The sequence below is a fragment of the Pezoporus flaviventris genome, unplaced genomic scaffold, assembly GCF_033815535.1.
Source record: "Pezoporus flaviventris isolate CSIRO_AGI_PZ_B2104156 unplaced genomic scaffold, CSIRO_AGI_Pfla_v1 ptg000071l, whole genome shotgun sequence".
Classification (NCBI taxonomy): domain Eukaryota; kingdom Metazoa; phylum Chordata; class Aves; order Psittaciformes; family Psittacidae; genus Pezoporus; species Pezoporus flaviventris.
In genome coordinates this window covers 2,700,780-2,723,915 of record NW_026892619.1, presented here as the reverse complement: position 1 = coordinate 2,723,915, position 23,136 = coordinate 2,700,780, and the positions used below count along the sequence as shown (strand labels likewise).

At 40.7% G+C, this 23,136-nt stretch overlaps 1 protein-coding gene and 1 long non-coding RNA gene across 2 annotated transcripts in view; both read right to left on the bottom strand.

Moving 5' to 3' along the window:
* Positions 1 to 23,136, bottom strand: part of RAB11FIP1 (RAB11 family interacting protein 1) — a 402,092-nt gene that overhangs the window by 34,271 nt on the left and 344,685 nt on the right. The gene's annotated exons all lie outside the window — the stretch shown is intronic.
* Positions 15,455 to 21,584, bottom strand: LOC133279136 (uncharacterized). Its single transcript, XR_009746784.1, has 4 exons — positions 21,532 to 21,584; positions 21,221 to 21,283; positions 16,837 to 16,877; positions 15,455 to 15,851 (listed from the first exon to the last, which is right to left on the bottom strand). It is a non-coding gene; the product is annotated as an uncharacterized LOC133279136 (long non-coding RNA).

The window sequence follows — 23,136 nt, the reverse complement described above, 5'->3', positions numbered from 1 at the left end:
AGTACTGGCACAGGGAAAGACCATCAAATATTACAGCCTGTGATTGTGCAGTGATCAATACTGATCATAGCAATGATCAATACTTTGCTTAATTCAGGATTCATTTGCAATTGCATCAGGGTAACCCTATCCAGCTGGGTTACAGAATCATAGAATGGTTTGGGTTGGAAAGGACCTTAAGATCATCCAGTTCCAACCCACGGCCATGGGCAGGGACACTTCACACGTCACCCAAGGCTCTGTCCAACCTGGCCTTGAACACTGCCAGGGATGGGGCATTCACCACTTCTCTGGGCATCCTGTGCCAGTGCCTCACAGTAAAGGACTTCTTCCTTATATCTAACCTGAACTTCCTCTGTCTAATTTTAAACATATTACCCTTTGTCCTATCACTACAGTACCTGTTACATGGCTGTCTTAAAACATGAATAAACGGAACATTGCATCTTCAAAGCAGGCAGATGTTTAGCTAGAACCCAAAGGTATTGCCATGCTTCTCAGAAGGGCCCTGACAACCAAGCAAAGCAGCTGAAGCAGAGGTAACCTTGGCAGGTGAAGGCAAGATTCTGCCTCAGCAGGAAATGTGTACCTCTTCTCCCACGTCACCTCTAGACATCTCAAAGACATAAAGACATAGAGGAGTGAATTTCAACTGGAGTTAGCACCTTTGAGGATTTGGACAAGGAAGGAAAGAATAAGATGTACAAGACAAGATGTTAAGAGCATCACTAGGATATTTAGATGCCTCCCCACACCGAGTTACTAAGAGTCAAAGGATCCAGAAATACACAGCCTGTCCTCACCACTGAGACTCCTCAAAGCAGGAACTGGACCATGCCCAGACACGGATGAGGATCCCCACACAAATGTGAACACTGCTTATGCCAGAAGCTTAAAAAAAAAAAAAATAGCACCAGGTCAACAAATCAGGGATGTGAACTCATCCTGCAGACAGTGAACAACTTGCCTCACTAGACTGTTTCTGCAAGCCACAGTACTGGTTCAAAGTCTTCACTTTCCACCCCATCTTCAAAGGTATCAAAACTTTTCTATAACATGATGCTGTGCCTTGTCACATTCAAATGATGCAACACCAGTAGAAGGATACCTCCCTCTCCTAATTCAGCTTCTCATGCTTGTCTTGTAATACTGTACAGTGGGGAAGAAGCAACTTCTGCCTTAGATACACAGGGTAGCAGACATGACACCGTTGTTAATGAAACTATTTCTTCTAATTCTAAAAAACTAATGTAACTATTTCTTCTTTTTATCTGTATAAAGGGAGAGACTTTAACCCTTTGAATGCTCACATTTGCCATAAAAGGTCAACCTGCCTCAAAGCTGCCACATCCACACTCCTTCCTATACAAATCTATTAGCCAGGCTGCAGAAATACTTTGGATGTGGGTTTCTGCTATGAAAATAATAATCCTGACAGACAGCCTCTTGCACTGAAAACCCAAAGGCAAGAAAGCAGAAGTCATCACCATGGTAGCACTAACCAACTAAACCACTAAAACAACAACCCTGCATGTAGCTGGGACAGGTAAAGGGACAGTATTTCAGAGGTACACCACATTTTAATGTCATGCTCTCTACCAGCAAAAGCAGGCAGAACATTAGAGAAAGTGATGCAAACCCACCCAAACAGAGTGTCATATGCGTAGCTGTGCTTTAGAGTCTCCTTCAGCGCTTGTTCTACTGAATCATTGTGTGTCAACCCTCTTCCATGAAACCATCAGGGGTAAGGGTAGATTTCAAGACCACACTTGTCACTAAGGCTACATTTCACCCCAATTTCTGCTTTAAATATTTCTCCAACCCTCAGAATGATGTTGATGAGCTGCTGTTTGTGCAGGTTTGACCTAAAAGACAAACTGAGAGCACAATGGTCCCATGCAATTAACAGGAGGAAAAAAACTCCCCAAACCCTCTTTCTTAAGGTTTTTATTTCCAAATATAGTTGCAGGGATTCCTCCAACATCTTTTTTTTTCCCCCTTAAATGCAAAGCTTTTTAAGTCCTTTTGCTTCAAGCTGATCCTCATAATTAAAAGAGCTGATAAAAATGCTTTTGTTAAATGGATCTGTGCATATTAGAGTTCATTAAAATGTAATTCCCACAAAATAGGACATTTTAATCTATCCATACTTGGGAAAAGAGGAAGGAAAATGAGATATTCTCCCCCCCTCCCATCTATCTGTAGGCCACATGTGTTAATTACAATTTACTTGTCTAATTGAGAAAAATCAGACATTAGTAAGTAGTTAACTAGTTATTAACTCAGTTACTCTTCAGAGATTTGGGAGAAATTATACTCTCAACTAAGGTGCCTGTTCCAGCCTGTGTATTATTATTTTGCAAGCTCCTCAATCTACCAAGTTGTCATTTAAAGGATTAAAACCATGTTAAAATCACTCCTTAAGTTGCAAGTTGCACAGAGGAATACTCCTATAACCATTTTACAGGCTGATAAACCATGGTAGAGTTTACACACAGACAACACTCCACACGATATTTGTTAGAATTCTGGTTATACATTATTAACACAGAAAACCCTTCTGAGCTAACAGAGGCAGCGTACACAATAACTACAAGCAGATGAGCCAAACCAGTGCATGCCTTGCTATGTAAAAAAGCTGCGTGAACTCTTTGAGTGGATGAGGATACAGCAGAAGGTCCCTAGGAGAGATCAGAATCAACCCCAATGTGTTTTAGCATCAATACACTTTAAGAAGAGTCACATTCCAAGCTGCAGTTTTGGGTTGGCTTTTTTTCAGTCAAAGGATGCTCCTTGACCAATTGAAAAAGAAAGCGTCTTGAGTTAGACCTAGTAATTCTCTTATTTTCCCTCCCGTTTCCCCAGCTCTGAAACATAATAGAAGCAGTGATATTGTTCTTTGAGATACACAGATTAAGATGATTATGCAGGTGTTAGATACTGCTTTTTATAGTCTTTCCATGCTGTTATCAGCCCCAGCATACACATTATGAACCTATACTCACATCATTCCTAAATAATAGCAAATTGGTAGTAAATTATTTGTAAATGGGAAATGTGCTTGAAGTGACTGTTACCTGGGGATTCCTCTTGTCATCTTTACGCCTAACTCAGATTTTCACACAGCAAGTGGAAAAAACGGGGCTAGGCAGACATATGGGTTCCTTTACAGCTCACCTTTTAAACTTAATGCAGTTGGCCTAACAGGTGCTTCTTACAGTGCAGTACTTCACTATTTGTTCTACCACTGATCCTCTCTATTTATGCAATCGGTTACTAGCTGGTTTAGCAACCAAAAGGAATCCAACTTCCCTTGCAAATAAATCCCAGACATGTCAAACTGGCAGCTCCCATCTCCCCAACTAGTTAAAGGTTATTTGGCTGAACTCCTGAGGCAAAGCAGAGGAGACACATCAGCAGTTTGGCAGATACATTCTGAAGAGATGAGCTCCTAAGAAAAATTATGCTAGGAGTCTTATTCGCATCTGGTTAGTGGGAAGTGGGAGTAAAACACTGTTTTCCTTCTGTTTCACAGCTACCTTATACTGGTGTGAGTCATTACGTATAGTAAAGCACCATATGGAGTAAGATGGTCCAGAAGAGGCTTAATCCTCAGCTGGGGTAACTGATTCCTTGGAGTGGCACCATTTTCTACTACCTTATCTGTTCAGTACATCAGCAGTTTCACTTGATGAAAAGCACTCAAAGTATCAGACACCCAGTCTTGCACAAAAACAAGCTTAGTATCTTTATACATAAAGTTGATGGCTTTTTCTTTTCAAACTCTACACAGTAATAATCTTCACAAATGGTGTATCCTCATTCTAACCGGCACGTAATGAGCTGTTGATAGATGACAGCAATCAGGAGTGACTGCTATTATATCTTGTTTTGTGAGTGGTAGAATGAATAGCAGGAATTCATCTCAGAGTGAATGAATAAGTTCAAAGCCCCTTTCAGAAAACAGGACCTTCAAAGCAGGGTTACCATCATTTCCAAAGATTCAATATAGCTCCAGGGTTTTTTTCAGGTGCTGGGCCAAACTCATCCCCATCACAAGTCTTTGGAAAGCAGGCACCAAAGCTGATTTTGGTTCACAAATTTGAACACAGAGGTCATGCTTCGAAAACAACTGTTTCTGTACCTACTAATTGCATTGCTCTGTATGGCACATAGGACAGTTTAAGCCTATCTTAAGTAGGGCGACCACCAGCTGACAGGGTTAACCCACTGCTTCACAGTGCTGCTCAAACACGCACTGCGGAGCACTCACTAGTCCCAAGCTTGTACATGAGGAGCTCCATGTTTTATTAAATAAGCTGCATCTTCAGGTCTGGTAACTTCCCACTCCTCTCCTGCAGATACTTTTGAAATCCTCTTCTGACCACTACAGTGAACCAGCTAAAATTCACTAGGAATTCAAACATTTGCCTCCCACTGTGTGTATTGAATGTTAGATGATGAAAATAAATAAATAAAAAGCCCTCGAGTTTCCATCTGAACTGTAGTGTAAATACTTCTTAAGAGTTGAGCAAGTGGTTTGAAGAGCTTGTTTCACTTGTTCCATGCAAATATCAAGATTAACAGAGAGATTAATTATGTCCCATTTTTCATTTTACAAAGGATACAGGCAGATAGAATAACAAAAATAAACCCTCTGGATTAATATTCATAACACAATGCTGAGCAGTACAAAAGCAACTCATTTTTTATGTAGAAAGGGGAGAAAAACTGTCAAGAGTGCTCCAGAAGCATAAATGCATATTAAGTAAGGAAGTCTCACAGGATGTACTTTCTCAGTCGGTTGAAAGAGGGTTGGGGGCTCAAAAAGGGCGTGCAACATGTCATGGTTTCAGGAAATGAAACCAAGTTAAAGAATCCCCAATCAAAATTTTATGTGGATCACATCAAAACTCCTATCTCTTCCTATTAAAGTTTTCTGTTCATCCTTATGAGGGTTGTAACTTTGGGTTCAGGTCCCTTAGCTTCAAAGCTCAGTAGGATGTTGGGTTGAGGTCCTAGCACAAGTTATGTCTGTGTTATGTCAAGTTCATTCCACAGGAAACACTGGACAAGTAAATCAAAGAACTGCTGCCATCATTGCCCCACCCTTTGGTGATAAATACAAGCCCAATTCTGAAACATACAGCACTGAAGATTTAAATTAGAGGAATTAAATGCTGCCTGAGAAAGAAACTAATGTTGCCCTTTACAGGAGCTATTGAAGTAGAACTTTGTATGTTTAGGTGGAGTGAGAAGTTGAGAAGTCACACTTATCTGAGAACTGCACATTAGACACACAACTAAAACATATTACTACACCAATAATAACAGCAGCATTAATTCCTAAAACTCTGACAAGTTTTGAATTGGGATAGTTTGGGATAAAAGCCTGTAGTTTTTTCTAATGGAGTCGCAGTATTAGGGAGACTCTCAGATTTTATTTTTACGTTTTCAAGCTTTGTAAAACTAACAGAGCTTGGCAGTATCAAAATGTGTTATTTAAAATTATCATTACACTTAATATCCTGATCATTAGAGGCACTGAATCACAGCCTCTGCATGCTGATGGTCTGCGACGCTGTCTTGCGTAGGTGGCTCAGTTATTCAGCTCAGGTTATATCAAATACTGGATTATTCAAGATCATGAGATGACTCTTCAAAACCAGCAGGTTTAGGAGATTATGGGCAGAGAGTACATGATGCAGGAACATGGAGATTTGCAAAGATTCATTCATTTATGAAAGGAAGAAAACCTGACAGATTGAATCGTACTGCCAATTGTTGAGAAAACATTTACTTCTTGCTGGAGCAGACCTGGGTGTTTGCTCTTTGAATAATGAAATCAAACAGAAATTCCAGCATTCCTCCTGGCATCTCCTGAGCCCTCTTTTAGACTCTTCCACCGATTTCAGGCAATTCTGGAACTTAGACATGGAAGGAATCTTCTACATAAAAAAATCCACGATTCACACGATTTGCTGTGTAAAGTTTCTTTCACTTGCATCAGTACTGGGCATGCAAGATATTGAATGATGGTTCCCTAGCACAGATACCAAATGAACAACACAACACTGGTTGATGAAGCAGACTTTACTGATGCGTAAGGTTAAAGAAAAACCAAACAAACCCCAAACACAAACCACATAAGTGACCTCAGACCACACTGGAACTCTTGAGAGAAATACCAGAAGATCAAGGCATAACTCTTGTGCAGGAATTATGCTGGATAAAATTGGCACTTGCACCACCTGTAGATATTGAAACCACTGTATAGTTCAGTGCATAAAAGATTTAGGTCTTCAGCTGCTAATTCAGCTGGATGAGGAATAGTTACCTTCTGTGCTTCACACGTGATGGGGGTCAAGCAACCAAAAATGCCATTTGTCTTTCTGCAGCTGAATCCCATTTTGACTTTCTCCATTTGTAATACCACATCCTCTAGTTCCCACTAATTATTCCTTATTAGAAACTGTGTATTTGCTTCTTCCTTTCTTCTTGTCTTTATTAAATGTCATCTTACTGATTTGGAGGCATTTTCCCAATGAATCAAACTTATTTCATGTTATATTCCATCTTCCCAAGCACCGACAACACCCACCTCTCCCTCCAGGTTTGTCTAAGCTCCAAGTAACTGAGAAACCTCTAAAAGTTTAATTTAACATGCCACACGTTTATAATCACTTAAGATTTCATAGTTGACATTATTCAATATGCTATGGCCTCCCCAAAACAATTTCACACATTATCAGCAAGGTTGCACTCAGATCATCCTGTCTGCAAAAAAGCTGCTCTGTCTAGATCAGGAGTCGTACTGCAAAACTACATGTGGTACAGGATCTCTTGACATTCAAAGGAGGATCTGTACTACCAGTAACTACAAGGCAGGGGGATTTATAAATGCACATACACACACATACATGTACACTCAGATTTGTTATTTTCAGCTCACCATCTATTTATGAATTTTAACAAGTATATTTTAAAGAGACATTTATTTAGGCAATTTTTTTCTTTCATTTTTACTAGCAATCAGGAAAATCAAGGAGATTAAGTCAGCCCTTTAATGACATTTTGACTTCTTTTGCATCAGCTTAAGGTAACAGCCCATTTTATATATTAGATGCAGACAGATCTTAATACGTATAATTATGCAGTTTGCAAATGTGACAGCTCTGATGTTGCTGCAGTACAAGTCTATGCAGTTAAATTAGAATTATAATGACAGTAATTACACTAATTAGTCTTTTTTTTCCTAGTTTGTTACCAGCAAAGTTTTGCATATTTCTGTAACAGCTACTTCTGCTTTCTCTAAAATTCCACCATAACCAATTCACTAAAATGCTAATTTATCACAGCCATATAATACACAAGTAACATTCAGACACAAAAATGCAAATGCCAAAAGGGTAAGACTTAAAATCCGTGCAATGCTTTTCATAAATTATTTACATGGATGGTCTACAACTGTAATGCTTAGAAATTTAGACAGGCAGAGGGTGAAATATTTAACGTAATCCACAGGCAGCACCACAATTTCTATGCAAGAGTACACACACAAGAGATGACATGGAAACAGCAAGGCTTCCCTTCTCTGGCAAGGCAGCAAGGCTTTGAGCAAAGTGCTACAGAGCTCATGGGTGCAGACTTCACTTCGAACTGGATCCCCTCCACATTGTTATATATATAGGGGCACAGGACAGCATTTCACTGCTGTCATCAGCTGGCCATTTGCACTGCACATATTCTAGTGATAACTGCCAAGAGCTTCAGCTGAGCCCGAGTCGGCAATTTCCACACCATCAGCATGTTTTCGGAAGTTTATTACTCAGTTATAAAAGTCGGCTTCAAAGCTGAAGCTCAACAAACAACAGGGAATGAACTGGGGCACGTTATTTGCTTTTGTTCTCCCTGGTTTAAGATGACAAATGGGAAGAAGCTGGAATTGATCTAATTTCAGCTTTTTTAAGTATTTCTGAAGAGTAACAGGTTGTGGTTTTTTTAAAGCTGCTTACAGCAAATGAAAGCTCAGTCATGTAGGTCTTTCAAATCCACAGGTTGGATCCTCAGCTCATTCAAATTGGTAAAACTAACTAAACGGGAATAACTAACCAAGCCTTAAAATGCATAAAAGACACATTGTTTGTCCTCTGTTCTAGCCGACATTGCTTTCAAAACTGTAAATGAACTATAAATCCATCCCATATATTTGTACACTGCCTGTCACAAGAACTCCACTGAAGACTCCAAGTCATGTAATAAGACCTTTCAGGCTATATGTCATGCAATTTCAGAGCTAACCTTTGCCTGTCAAACAAATAACCATTTTCTTACTTTAATGTCCACATCATCATCGCCCCATCCCGTGTCTCCCCCTTTTTCTCCTCCCTCCCCTGCAGTTTAGTGGGTGGCAGACCTGTCACTGAGGAGACTTGAAATCCTTTGTGCACATACATGTATGAACAACTGAGCAATTGTAGGGAGTGCTGTACCATTACAGGGATGATGCATTATGATTTGCAAAGTTTTGAAGAGAGTCAACCTCATCAGCTTCAATTTGTTTGTGCATGCTGCAATTCAATAAGAACATCAGGTGAGCCCAAGTGAAAGATTTTGTCATCTATTTCTCAGAAAGCAAGGAAAAGCCATTTGTGGCCTCTACCCTTTGAAACAAGTTATGCCAAGTAGGGATGCTGGTTGCACCCAAACTGCCTGCAGCTTCCTGAGCCAGCCCTTAGGCCAAAGCAGCATCCCAGCCATTTTGCCTAGGGGTTTGGCATGTCACTGGGACTGGTTCTGGAATGATTCTGCCAATATCCTGCAGCAGAGGGAGTAGGGAGGAGAGCAGAAGGACATAAAAATTGTATAAGCCTAACTGCTCATTTAAGTGTAATAAATTGAATGTTAAAAATCTAATTTGGGAAAGAAAAAAGAACAGTAGAATTGGTTCAAGGCATACGAGATTAACAGCATAATTCCAGATTCTTCCTTGTTTGTAACCAGAGACCTGGCCATGAAGAACCTACTCAACCTGCATTGCAACTCCATTTTATTTTAAGTACCATATGCTATATGACTGCAATGGTTTAAGATCTCCTTATTACCGCCTGATCACCTAAAATGCTGTTTTATCAAGCTGACAACTTTCCTGCACAGTCAATGTTTACTTGGTCATAGTGACCTTGTTAACCACCCTAATCCACAGAACCTCTTGCTCAGTCCTTGTAAATGGCTCAGAATCACTGCTGTCAAACTGCATGGCTATAGACACCTGGACATGAAATTATAGCACCCAGTAGTCCTGAATTTGCAGGACACATTGAGGCCAACCAGACACATCAATGTAATTGCTCTGGGAGATTTTAAACAGAGGTTCTACCCATTTAGGTGTTATTTTAGGTAAAAGTAGCAAGAAAAATGAAACCATTCCCTTGCAGTTCCATATTCTGTAACTGCCATCTGATGGGTTTTTTTTTGCACACCATCTCAGAAATAACCAGAGCTCAGAAACAGCGACTGCTGAAGACAACAGTAATTTGATCAACATTAGTTTCTTTGTTCTTAAGTGTAAAATAAAGGCCAAGGCACAATTATGCCAGGTTTCTTGCAAATATGCATTGAAAAGGGGCAATTCTTAGCTCAAAGAACTCATCAGTTAATTTGTAGAATGCACTGAAAATGGGTCAGACACATAAAGCATGGAAAGGAAGATCACGACAACAGGGAAATAGGATTAAAGCCAGACAGCTAACATAGAGTAACAGCCTCAGCTTCTTGTCAGTTTATCCTTCACTGAACAACAAGGGTTTAAGAGTTCTTTAGAGCTGCTTCTATGCCAGGTTTATCCTTTCAGTAAAAAACACTTCCCTGAAAGATGGTCCTCAAAGAAAACCATTTGTAAGACAAGTTTAAACATTTGCTCTAGTTAGTATGTCATTGAATGAACAAAGCTCATTCACAGATTGACACATGTAATTTTCAGGTTTATCTGTTTCAGATGCTGAGCTCCTACCAACCCCAGAACATGCAACAGAGAAGATGCAGAGACATCCAACTTCAACACACATGCAGCAATGCAATTACAAGAGAGCAGAGCCTTCTCTGCTGAGACCTAAGCTCTGCCAAGCAAATAATCTAGTGTGCAGCTCACTGTGAACCTCTCCAACACCAGGGAAAGGCATTTGTTCTGACTCAACCCAAGAGCACATAAGCAAGCAAATTACAACTGCACGTACTAGCTATCAACACTGACAGCAGCCTTCCAGTGCCTACAGGGGCCAACAAGAAAGCTGGAGAGGAGCTTTGGACAAGAGCCTGCAAGGACAGGACAAGGGGGAATGGCCTTAACCTGCCAGAGGGGAGAATGAAATGAGGTCTTAGGCAGAAGCTGTTCCCTGTGAGGGTGCTGAGGCGCTGGCACAGGATGCCCAGAGAAGCTGTGGCTGCCCCATCCCTGACAGTGTTCAGGGCCAGGCTGGACAGGGCTTGGAGCAACCTGCTCTAGTGGAAGGTGTCACTGCCTGTAGCAGGGGGTTGGAACTGGATGAGCTTTAAGGTCCCTTCCAACCCAAATGATTCTATGATAATTTAGGAGATGCATAATGACTAATGTTATGTACTAGAATGTAGTAGTTGGAATTGCTTAAAAAACACCTGAAAACATCACTGAAAGGACGAATTTGCTATCCGTGAACACTCACAGAAGTTTGATACTAATCTGTTTAGAAAGAAACAATTTACTTGGTATTAGGTTCACTGCGAAACCACAGAAAAATATTATGAACTAGGGGAAAAACACACATTGAGACACAGTAAACCTTTAGACAGCATGTCCTCATGTACCTTTCATGATTCAATTTACAAGCAAGCACTCAATTTGAAATTCAAATTACATTTCAGTAGTGACATAGGATACAAAAATCAATGGTGGAGAACTGGCAGTCAAGTATTCATGCTTTTCTGCAAAAACCTCTTAGAATCTAAACAACAAATGTACTTTCTTTTTTTAATTAAAATATTAGAACCCCTTTAAAGTCACTTTCTTAGCCCCTTCTGCAAAGACAGGAGACTCAATTAAGCAACAGTTTCAGCAGGGGTTCCCAAGATCCTTCAGAAGGTAATAAAAAAACCACAGCATCAAACCGCCACACTGCATTAGAATTTGACCTTTTTTTCCTGATGAAGCTTGTTCAAGGTTGCCTAGAATATTGCTAAAATGTCCTGTTGTACGAGAACAATTTGTAGCATAGTCTGTCACCTCTCTGCTATAGGCACAATATGAAAATCTGTTAAAGCCTGTAACAACACTGGGCTTTTCAGTCACAACTTGAAGCAAAAGCTCGCTTTATATGACTGCAGTAAATCCATTTTTACACATAGCACTGTCCACTGGAACTTACTGACCTCTGTAATATCCACTTACAAGGGAGAGTGAAGCCCAGTGCACACTGTTGTACAGGATGCTGTCCACCAGCACACATGCTCAACCCACACTCTGAAAGCTCAGCAGAACATGCATTATGAGAACACAATTTTCATTGAAAGGGGTGTGGCATTGTGTAAATGACTTTGTAGAAATCCTCAACTCATGCAATGCTCCATTTAAAACATGTAACACATTAAATAAATCTGCTAATAGATCTAATCCAAACATGATCTGAAAGGCAACTAACATACTACACATTTAAGACTAAGTCTTTGCATTGACACAAAAACATCCTCTCAGAGACTCTGAAAACTAAAGTAAACATAAGAATGTGCATGTTTTGGGTTTTAATTAAAGTAGCAAAGAAATGACACTACAAAATTCTATATATTCTCCATGTTCTGGAAGGATCACAAACGAGAAAGAGGTTCACTCCAAATAATGTGCTTTTCCTCAAATGGGGGGGTAAATTGGAAAAAAACCCAGAAGTTTAGGTCTCTTGAATACTGGTAAATACATTATACCATAGACCAAATTATACCAGTATACTCAATATACTACAGCATTTCAACAAAGCCTGTGAATATCACACTTATGAACAGTTGCTCTACCTTTTTGATAACTCTATTACTTGAGTTCAGAGAAGGTTTATGGACTAGAAAGCATCAGACATGGTCATGAATGTTTGATGCCTTCACATACACTGTTACTGCTGTTAACGTCACTCCCTGCTGGAATTCGTACATACGGACAGCCTGTGGTCATTACAGGCCAATGGGAGCAGTCTGAGTATTAAAATTACATACCTCCTACACTACTGGATTATTTTTCACACTGGAATTGGTACCAACTCATTCAGCATGTTTCTCAGAGAAAAGGTATGGTCTTGGAAATTGCAAAAGAAACTACCAGCTATCAGTGTTTGTACAATGCCTAAAATCAAGCCTGTTAATGTGAGGTACCTTCGGCTTTTTACAGTCTATTTAGAAAGACTGAAAAATGGACAAATTCCAAAGCCACACAGGGTTACTGTAGTAGGGCAAGAAATTTGACATATATGTCTTTGTCATACTGATGAGAGTAGTTCAGCAGTCCAGTGGGTTATACTTGTTACAGTACTTCTGTAATGCTCAAGTGCAAGTCTATATACAACTAATCCTCACTACTGAAGCACTGAGGAATGCTTTACCCCTTAACCTCTCTCTCACAGTGCAGAAACACCCCACACAAGTGTCAAAAACTGTTTGCCTCCCTTTTTCTTTCTCCTACCAAATTTCATTCCCTCATTCACATTTCCAAGCCCTACTCCTTCCACTTCCACAGATGAACAAGCCAGGAGACAGAGAAGCAAATTCCCAAATTGTAACTTCCAAAACAATATGCTGTGAGAACAACGAAGGAATGAACAGAAACAGCTATCCAAATTCTAGTTGCAGAGAGGAACAAAAAAAGAATGCTCCCAGAGGAATTAAATTCAGGGCCTTTTTACAACAGCTTTATCTCCCTCTCTGCATCTGCCAGTTCACACACTGCTTGTGCATCCTGCAGAGCAGTCGCTCTCAGCCCTAACAAGTGCTGACAGGGCCCAGCCCAATTATAACCAAGCAGCCCACAGGATTTTTTTTTTATTGCAACATTACCTTTAAAATGCTTCAGTCACGTTTTTGTCACCGCAACAGCAGTAGAGGCTTTTATTTCCTGTCCATCCCATCCCCCACCCCCAGTTTTGATCTAAATTCTCTGCTCATTCTGCCATTTGAACAAGAGGAATGTTGATTTGCTGTCCTATTGGCACTTCAGAAAGGCCTCAGCTCCCTTCTTGTTCCAGTTTCAGCCAGATCCCAGCAGATTTTCCACCCCATCAAATAAAGGAACTGAAGAGGGATTGCACAGGGAACCAGCCAACACATCAGTGCAGACACAACCAATGTTCTTCCCATTACCCATCATCTCTCCTTACATCCACTGGAACAGGAGGGAGGACCAAGAGGACCAGCAGCAGCCATACTGCTGCATCCTCAGCCATTTAAGCCTCAATAGCAGGGAATAGGTGAATCCCAAGTCTCTATTGTGGGCATCCCTCAAGGAGGATTTTTCTTTTACGATCTTAGAATTAGATCATGCTGCATGGCTTCAGGGCAACTCTTTTTAAAATTCCTTTATTTTTTCTTCATCCTGGGAGATACAAAGTTACCACAGCACTTCATCTACCCAGCTCACCTTCTTCAATCTTAATACCAGACTGCAAGGATACTAAAACCCACTTATACAGAGGTCCAGAAAACACTGCTTGCACTTTAGCTTTATTCAGGCATTTGTCTGGTCATGGTTTTTAATCTTGAGTGGGACTGAAAAAACTTAACCAGATTAAAACAAACCAAACCTGGATTACCTCACTGCACAGGGCTGGATCCAACCTCACAGGCTGGCACTGCCCACATCCAGCACAGGCTATTGAGAAAGACACCCCAAACAAAACCACCCCTGAAACTGACACCTTCAACAGCACCGACAAACACAAGCTTCCACGAAATAACACTGGATTTGTGGGGTGCTGCTGATGCAAAGGGTTAACCAATGTACAGGGGGATAGGGTTAAGCCACTTGCTTAACAATGCTATTGCTTACTCAACAAATGTGTGCTCAACACTTACTGTGCTTGCTGGAATAGGGTGGGAGGACCAAGGCTATTGATAGGAGCCTTGGGGGCTCTCTGAACCCCTAAATCAGCTGAAATCAGCTTTGCAGTTTGGACAGTGACTAAATGACCAGGGAACATGCACAACGACTGGAGACAAAAAGTTCAGGGAAGACTCGTTTACTTCATCTTGAGACCCTCGCCCACGACCACCAGGAGACACGACACAAGCAAGGACCTTTTACCTCATTATCATATGAAGCGGGGATAGGTCATGACTATGCATAGGCATGCTGCGTAACCTCATAAATATGTAATAGTTTAGAGGATAAATATGAAGGAGAACAATACTGAGGTGCGCATGCCTTTGGAGGAGCAATCCCCCATGTGCCTCAGCACTGAATAAAGCATACCTACTTTACAGCTTTAAGGAGTTGTGGAGTCTACCCGCGTATCACTGCAGCAAGCAAACGGACTTGGCTGGATTACCATTAGTGAAAGGGTCTCTGTAAGGTACACGTACACAGGGAGCAGATGGACACCGATACACCCGGGACTGGACCTGCCAGAGGTCATGTTGGCTTTAAACCCTCCTCCTCCTGTAACTGATGTAGTTTCATGCAGTGAATTAACAACACAACCCCTCAACACAGTCTCTGAACTGCAAAGTGCAGCTTCAAAAACACTCTGGGTGACTTCTGAACTCAAAATCTCGACCTTCTCCCTTTCGCTGCCAAATTCCCACCTCATAAAATTAAGCCTCAATTAAAGCAATTGCTTCTTCTAAACGAGTATTGCTCCCCTGAACTAATCTTCCCATAAAGGCCATTTTATTTACGCTTTTAACGTAACAATTATTTTCTTTTCCATAGGAATTCACCACACTTTATAGTCACTGGAGTCACATTATCCCAGTTAATGGCTCCTGCTTGGAACCCGCTTTTCAAATCACCAAGGTCAAAACCCAACCACACTGTCATTAATGCTATGACCAATAAACACGTTTGCTTTGGGCTCTCCCCTCATGCATTCTATTACAGAATTGAAAAGAGGACTGTTAAGGCAAAGCTCCCTTTTCCTTCCACACCAACAGGCTTGGATTTGAAAAGGGACCACCTTTTAAGACAAAAAAAAGTTAAATTTGCGTATTGAATACTTCAAAAAACGCCCACAAACCGATCCTGGACCATAAAAGACGGTATATTACATTATAAATATAAATAGAGACGCGTATGTGCCATTAAACGTTGCTTACCGCTCCCCCGCCTCAGCTCCGCGACCTTCCAGAGCCTTTGGCTCAGCCCCTAACGGCCACTAACGGCCGCTAACGGCCCTCAGCGGCTCGCGGGCGCTAGCATCGGCGGCAGGGCACGCGGCCGGCCGCATTTTAAGGTCAGAATACATTAAATCATCTTCTTTGGGGCTTTATTTTTCTCTCTCCCCCTCATCTCTGCGGGACCAGCCCTAAAGGGGACCCGAGCCCCGCGGGGGTTCGCCGCCTCAGGAACAGCTTCGTGGCTGAGGGAGGCCAGTCCTCACCCGGGGTCGGCGGCCATCATGGCTCCCTAAAGAACCGCCACCACACGGTGTGGCCCAAAAGCAATCCAGACGGAGCTCAAGAGCAGCACCTTCTGCTTTCAGTAGAAAGAAGGCAAAATAAGGATTTGTACCTACCCTTCCCGTCTCGCCTCCTTTCTGCTGCACGCGGCCACGGCAGCAAGCCTTGAATCCTTTACGATGAGCACCAGTTTTCGTCATGGAACCTTCTCCTCACAGCGCGCTGTGTGCCTGGGGTACGGGAGAGAAGGATACCGCCCTCACTGCCACAGGTGAGCCCCTTAATGAGTGCTAATGAGCCGGTGATGAGCACAGAGGAGGCCTCATCACCTGGTACCCAGCGCAGGTGCTTATTGTCGCCATCCCTATGGCTTGTTAGGAACTGGCATGGGCAGTGGCGGCCTGTAAATGTCCACAAACCCTTCCCCTATCAGACTAACCCCTTTTCTAAGATCCATTTTATCTTCTATAATCGCAGAAATCTGAGTGCTCCTGGAGTAACGCCCTCTTTTAAATACCAGGAGATACAGAATAGAGCTCCATATTCCAGGTGGTGCCTAATGTGGAGTATATTATCAAAAAATGCAAAAAACCGCACCCTAAATAAAAACACAACCACCCAACTATCAGCTCCCTGTATGCCATCTGTTCAGGGCTGTGCTTATTCCATAGGGGGTTACAGAATTGTGTGCAGAAACTGTGTGATTCTCTTATTAAGACAGTTTGATGTAAGAATTTCAGTGCATCTGCTGCGTGCAGAGCTTCAAGAGTTAAATTAATCTGGTATACATTTTAAGTAACAGCAGTTTAGCACCTTACTGTGCTATTGATCCTATTTTCTTCAAGGAAGTTCCATAAATGGTATTTTTTTTTAGCACTGTGGGAGTCTTTTATTACTGCTGTAATGCAAATCAAGCAGTTATGATCACCACAGACTGATCTTGCTCTTTAGAGATTGAAGCCCCAGGGACAGAATTATCTTCTGATGAATTTGACCAAATGGATTTTGAGGACTTTGATGATGTTGCTTGTGGGTGTATGTGTGTGCATGTGCCACTTTTCTCTGTCAGAATTTACATTAAGACAAATGAAGAACGAAAAAGAAAAACAGGATTGTGGATATAGTTGTGTCAGTATAAACATACTTTATAATTAGATAGCTATTACCATAGAGTAAGGGAAGAACTAAACCAGTATAAATCACTTTTATACTAACTTGATTGCATCCACCAAGGACTTCATAGTAGCATAACTCTTCTATAAAAAAAAACCAAACCCGTTACCAACATTATTATTCCAGTAAAATGTAAATGCAGACTAGGCCTTAGATACCAGTTAAACTGCAGTTGACAGAAGTGTTATTGTCTAAATAGAATAAATGTAACAGAACAAAGAGCAAGATAAATAATGAAGAAATAATAGAAACAGATATCTGATATTGTTGAATTGTCCAAGGAGAAGATTTGAAGGGAAATTATTTTATAAATCATTTAAGGGACTTCTTTGCTAAGAGGATGCTAGTAGTTTGGAACCTTAAATGTAAAGCAACTGAAATGGATTCTTACAGTCTTTTATGTATATATATATCTATATATATAGATATATCTTTGTGAGTCACTCTGAAAATGGACCTCTAGAGCCAGATTCATCACTCGCCCACCGACCAAGTTCACTTCAGTGAATTACAGTTATTCCAAAAACTTCATGTAATTCCATTTCCTTTAGAACATGTGGCTACTCAGAACACCGAGTGATCTCTGGGAAGAAATCCATAATGAATTGAAATCTATCCCTGATATTTTCTGTGAAAGAGCTTATTGCCCTTGTATGGTCCTTTAACAATTCCTAGGTTGCAGAGTATTTAAGGCAGAAGGACTCTGTATGCAGAGTCCATTAATTTCTTACTGTGCTCACCTTCAGGTTTCCCCACAAAACCTGATACATTGGTTCATGCTTTTTTTTTCCCATTTTCTCTTTCTTTCTGGTGGAACCACTGGACTTCTTCACAGCAAATAAGGGCAAGAAAAGGAGAGGGAAAGGGAGTAAAGGGAAGAGCATTAAAAGAGCCATGGAGAAGAACGTCAGTAAGATTTATGGGTCATATATTGCCACAGAAAGGCTGTAGATGGTAAGGAGCATGCTGTTTTGGCAGTAATTTATAGTTCCTTGCTATGACAGACTCCTAGACGGAAGATGAAAAAGGTGCTATTAAAGCGAAAGCAGGCTATCTAGAATGTTGTAAACAAGGATCTTCTTATCACAGCTGCTACAACCCATTAGTTGATCATTCGCTGGGAAATTAGCAAAGCTGTAACCTTTTCCAGGTTCAGTCTGGGACCCTTAGAGTCAGAATTCATCTGATTGTCTGCACCCCTTTACTGGTATGACTAAAGTGATGGTGCAGAATAAAGATGGTTTTGCCGCTTTGCTATTCCTCTGCAACAGGAATGAAAATGGACTGGTACAAATTACCTTTTAGTCTTCCATAACTAGGAAGATATAGATTTAATGTTTTAGTTAAAAACAAACTCAAACATCTTTGGTTGAAAGAGCTGTACCAACACACTTTTTAAGGCTTGAGCTCTGAATTTGGCTGGGACATACAGGTTATGAAATTCCAATGGGCATTCCCAGGATTTTTATGTTAAATTTAGTTTCCAAATTTCTAAAATCTTGCTGTGTTATTCAGAGAGCTGTCTCTAGTTCTAGGCTAAGCAGTTGTTTCTTGAAACATATCATAAACTAGAAAGAAGTTTAGTTCTTCATAAGTGAAGTGAATCATGAAACTAAGACTATTTCTTTTCCATGCTTTTCTTAGAGATTGACTTGCCACATCTCAAGTAGGGTGCCCTAAAACTGTTCGGTGTCCTGAACTTCACAGTAATGACTTTCCAAGATGCCAGTCGCAGAGCAGCAGTTAGGTCTCCCAAAGCCCAGTCCTGCAGTGCAAAACTCTTACCTATTAGGTTCTGCATACATCCTTGCATCTTTTTCACCACTGTTTGAAATGTACAGGCAATATCTCCCTAGATGTATTTGGAGCTTGGCCCTCCCAGATTTATTCCAGAAGTAGCACTTAAGCAGCTGTGGCTGTTGTTTGTTAGCAGATAAGCAGAGGATTTCCTTTCCAGGGAGTGTCAATCCAACATCTTTCTGCCAGCATGATGTTCACTTTAATTAAAGTACAAAGCTCTGACAAACTCTTTAACAATGGAAGCACTTGCAGGCAACTCTACTGTTAAGTGAAAACCGTTGGCATGTCTCTACTGTTAATTATTATTACTACTATTAAATATTCAGTGCAGGGAACACATTTACAGTAGTGCTCTGTACTCTGCATCAGTCTGCAATTAAATTCCAAGAATAAGCACTACTACAGTGAAGATAAACTGTGTACACCCCCAATCTTTGCATGAATCCCTTCATGTCCCACCACAAAGTGACACTCTAAGGTGTTCAAATACTGCTATCTTCAAAGCACATTAGCATCTCAAAGCCAGGTTTATGTCTCTGAAATCAGCTCTTCCAATTTCAGCAACTCTAATGGAACACTTATATAAATGTTCAGCCAAAGAATGCGCCTGAAGTTAGGACCTGCCTGACAGACTCTGTTGGTTTGTAGCATACTGCCCCCATTTTGGCTAAATGAGTTTGCAGGTTTGGGATGTCTGTTCTGAATTTATTTTTCTTGATAAAATAAGATTGCTAAGAGAATGTCTGCAGCTTGTAAAATACAGTCACAGCCATGCTATCATCTTAACTTGCAAGTTCTTGCAAATAGTGTAACATCTCTGTGCATTTGAATGTGAAGTCCCCATCTCTAAACCAAAAGAATCTCAACTGGGACTTGAAAAACACTAGCTGTAAGCTAGAAAGTAAAGCATATTTGGAAATGTAGTACTGCGCTTCTCCTTCCTTACTGCATTTCATTTTCTAACAGCGAGAGCCGAGATGCAGCAGATGCCAGCTTGTCCTAAGTTTCCTGCACAGTCTTGTGCTCCATGGCTGAGACCTGCTGTGTGCCAAATTAAAACACAGCATCCTCAAAATTAAACTTTGACAACTGTGAATGGGGGTCTGTTTTGGTCTTTGCTCCTCTGGATATCCACACTTAGATGTGCTTTGGATCAGACTTTTCTTGGTAATCTGTGTTTCCCTCCTATTTCCCAAGCACCTTATTTGAAAAGCCCTCCCTGGATTCCACTGAAGAAGGATTAGAAAGCATGATAAGGCACAGCGTCTAAAATAACACAATCTGCAGAGAGATTAGGAATCAAAGAAATTAAATTGTCAGTAATCTCAAAATCTTACTTTCTTTCCTGCGGCCCCAAAGAATTTTATAACTAAAAGTCTCCTATGAAAAGGAAAGGTTGTGTGTTGTTTTCCTATAGCAGCACAGCAGTAAGTTAGGGCATGGGGTGCTGTATTTCAGCTACCCCCATTCAAATTGGCAAAACTTGTCTGACTAAAGTTGGCTCTTCTCTTGACGCCTGTGTAAATCACATGAAACTGTACCCATTTGCCTTTATATGTCAGGGAAAAAGCAGGAAGCTATAATAACTGACTGACACATAAGAAGTGACTCCCCTTATTTCAGTATTTAAGGATAAAAGGTTAACCAGTGGTCTAGCTATGCAACCTACAAAAAGCCTTCCTCTCTGACTGATAAATGGGTTTGCTGGTTGGAACACCCCTCTCTACAGCAGGCTGATGAGCCAGCCTGGCCTATTCAGCTAGACTTATGACTGCAGTTTGAATGCTACACCTACTTAGATTTTTATTTCCTGGTGGGTAATCCTCATTCAAAATATGGAAGAGTCTGAGTAGTTGCTTCAAGAGCAGTTATCTGGACATAGATCATTTAAATGCTGGTATGTGAAGCTGTTTCTTTAGCTCTTTGGAATAAAGTCTAGTTAGTACGCTGCTTCGTGCCACCCTGCAGAATAGGCACCTCACAAACACCCCAGGACCATTCTCTGGTGCTGTGTCAATAACCCAGAATTCACAAGGCTTTAATAAAAGAAACTGAAAGGGAGGAGCACAGAGGTGATGGATGAATACCTCAAGGGATCCAGTTGACAGCAGAAGTGCCACATTTCTAGGAACAGCAAATATATATTCCAGCCGCACATGGGAGTAGCAAGTTTTCACAAGTATTGTGTAAGAAAAGAAGAGGAGGAAGCCAATCTTGTACCCCTTGAAATTAAGATTAAAGACAGTCTGAATGAAGCAGCTTGTGGGAACCTACACAGAACAGTGCTATGTAAAAAAAAGTATCCAGAAGCAGGCAAATGATCTATTTATTAACGTGCATGTTGGCACTAGCTGAAGTGCTATATTGTGAATGTTCTGTAATTTGTAATAACAGGAAAAGAAAAAACCTCAGAAGCCAACTCTCAGCTCTGCTGTTTCTATGCCCTTATATATAATGCTATAGAAATTTGGTCCCTTTTTTATTTATAACAAGCATTAAGTGAAGAGCCTTGAATAAAAAGTGAGGGAATAATAGGAGAACCATTGCCATCATAAAAAATTAAAAGGGGAAGAGCTCAGAATAGATGAGCAAGCAATTTTTTTAATAAAAGAAGGACCAGAGGTACCTTTTTTGGGAATATCTGTTGAGCTGCTCTTCACAGTGAGTTAGTGGTGCAAGTCTGTCACCCCTTGGTGAAAAAGAAAACTTGATAAATCTTCTGTTACATAACAGCATATTTGCCTTTCTATTACATTATCTGCCCACATTGAACCACATAAACTGGGTCTCCTCTTGTTCCCTGTTCGACTGAAGTGTGATACATTCAGCTTACACTAATTTCCAGACTGCCGTAAGTAGGAAGAAGATAGGTCTTTGACAATAACGTGCAATCTCCAGCAACCCCAGAAAATACTTTGAAAACCCAAAGCCAAGGACCTTTCAAATGACCAGGAGCAGTGAATCTGAGAACATACATTCTGATCTCAAACACCTCTCCAGCAAAAATCTTTGAGGAAAAGAAAATGCTGAACTGTAAATATAGCGTCTGCAAACAACTGCTGCGATCAGACAAATGTGCTTCAGCATAGGATGATTAAAATCTACAATTATTGTTTAACTAAAGTAATTACTTCATTAGCTTGGAGAATAAAGGGCCTGCCATCTAAGAAAGAGCCGCTACTTACAAAAGGCGTTTCTTTCTAATCATTCTTTACATTAACTAAAAATTTTGATGTATTTTGCTTTTTAGAAGGTTTAATTTTGTATAGCCTGGTGCTTTATAAAGAAATGAGAGAAAGAAAGAAAACCTATTAAGCAAAAAAAATAAGCCCAACAACACTACTCTCATCTCCCAGGCTCCAAGTGAAGCAGGGCTCTCCCCCTCTGTCTTATTTGACGTGGGCCCCTCCTTGCTGGCTCAGGAGCACCATATAATCTCAGTCCTACAGCCAGCTCAATTTTGTAGCTTTGCTTTTGATGTAGGTTTTACTGTATGGGAGAAAATCATTAGTCCTGTTTTCGAGTTGTTGCTTTGCGTTAACGCTTGCTGAGCTGTGGCTGGATCTTCTCTAGTATTATGGGTCTGTATTGTGCTGAGGCTCTTATTTTTGTGCGTATTGCAGTTAATTATTTTTTATCTCTTGCTTGGTGCTGCTCTTGTAGTTCTATGGGAGTCTGAAAGACAATGGAGACTTTCTATAGTGGAAATTGCTTTATTTGAGGTGGAGAGCTGTGTTGCTAACCCATGTAAGTTAACTTGTAAAAACTTTCCAGATGATCTGTCCTTCTCTTTGTCTTTTTTTTTCTCTTAGTGCTAGTCCATAAAATAACCAGAGCAGTGAGTTTCATCTGGCCAAGACTTGCTAATTCATTATTCTGTGTATGTAAATGGAGCCCTTCTGCTAAATGTACAATTGTCATCTTTTCACACCAGCTCATAGATTTTGTGTTCTGCCATACTGTTAATTTTGCTGTGTTGCCTGATTAATTAAACCAAATACTGTATCCCTTTGCTGTTATTTATTTTAGGGCTTGGATTCTGTTTGAAACCAGAGCTAAAATACCTAGATTTTATTTTCAGCTCCATTGTTTAGGCTTCTTGAATTCAGGAGGGCTATTTTTTCTGTATGCCTCTTTTTCCCCCTCATCTGTCCAGTTGCTGAATATAATGAATGCTTGAGAGAAAGGAAGCTTCCCCTGCCCTGTATAGCACTTGATGTATTAGCTGTTTGAGCATTCTTAATACATCTTCTGTGGAGACCTTGCTACAGCTTGAAAGCAAGAAGGCTCCAATAATTAAAATAAGGCATTACAACACTAGTGAGACTTGAGGTTTTGAGGTCGAAAGCTAGTATGGGACTTGACTATGCTCATGAGATCTCCTAATCACTTTCCCAGCTTCTGGGGTGGGGTGAAATGGTATATTCATATTCAGGCACTCACTCAAGCTTTACATTTGTCTTTCAATAAAGGCTGAATTTCAGAGCCTTCCACAACATGCAATTACAGAAAAACAGAACTGAGAGGAATCTCTTGAGGTCA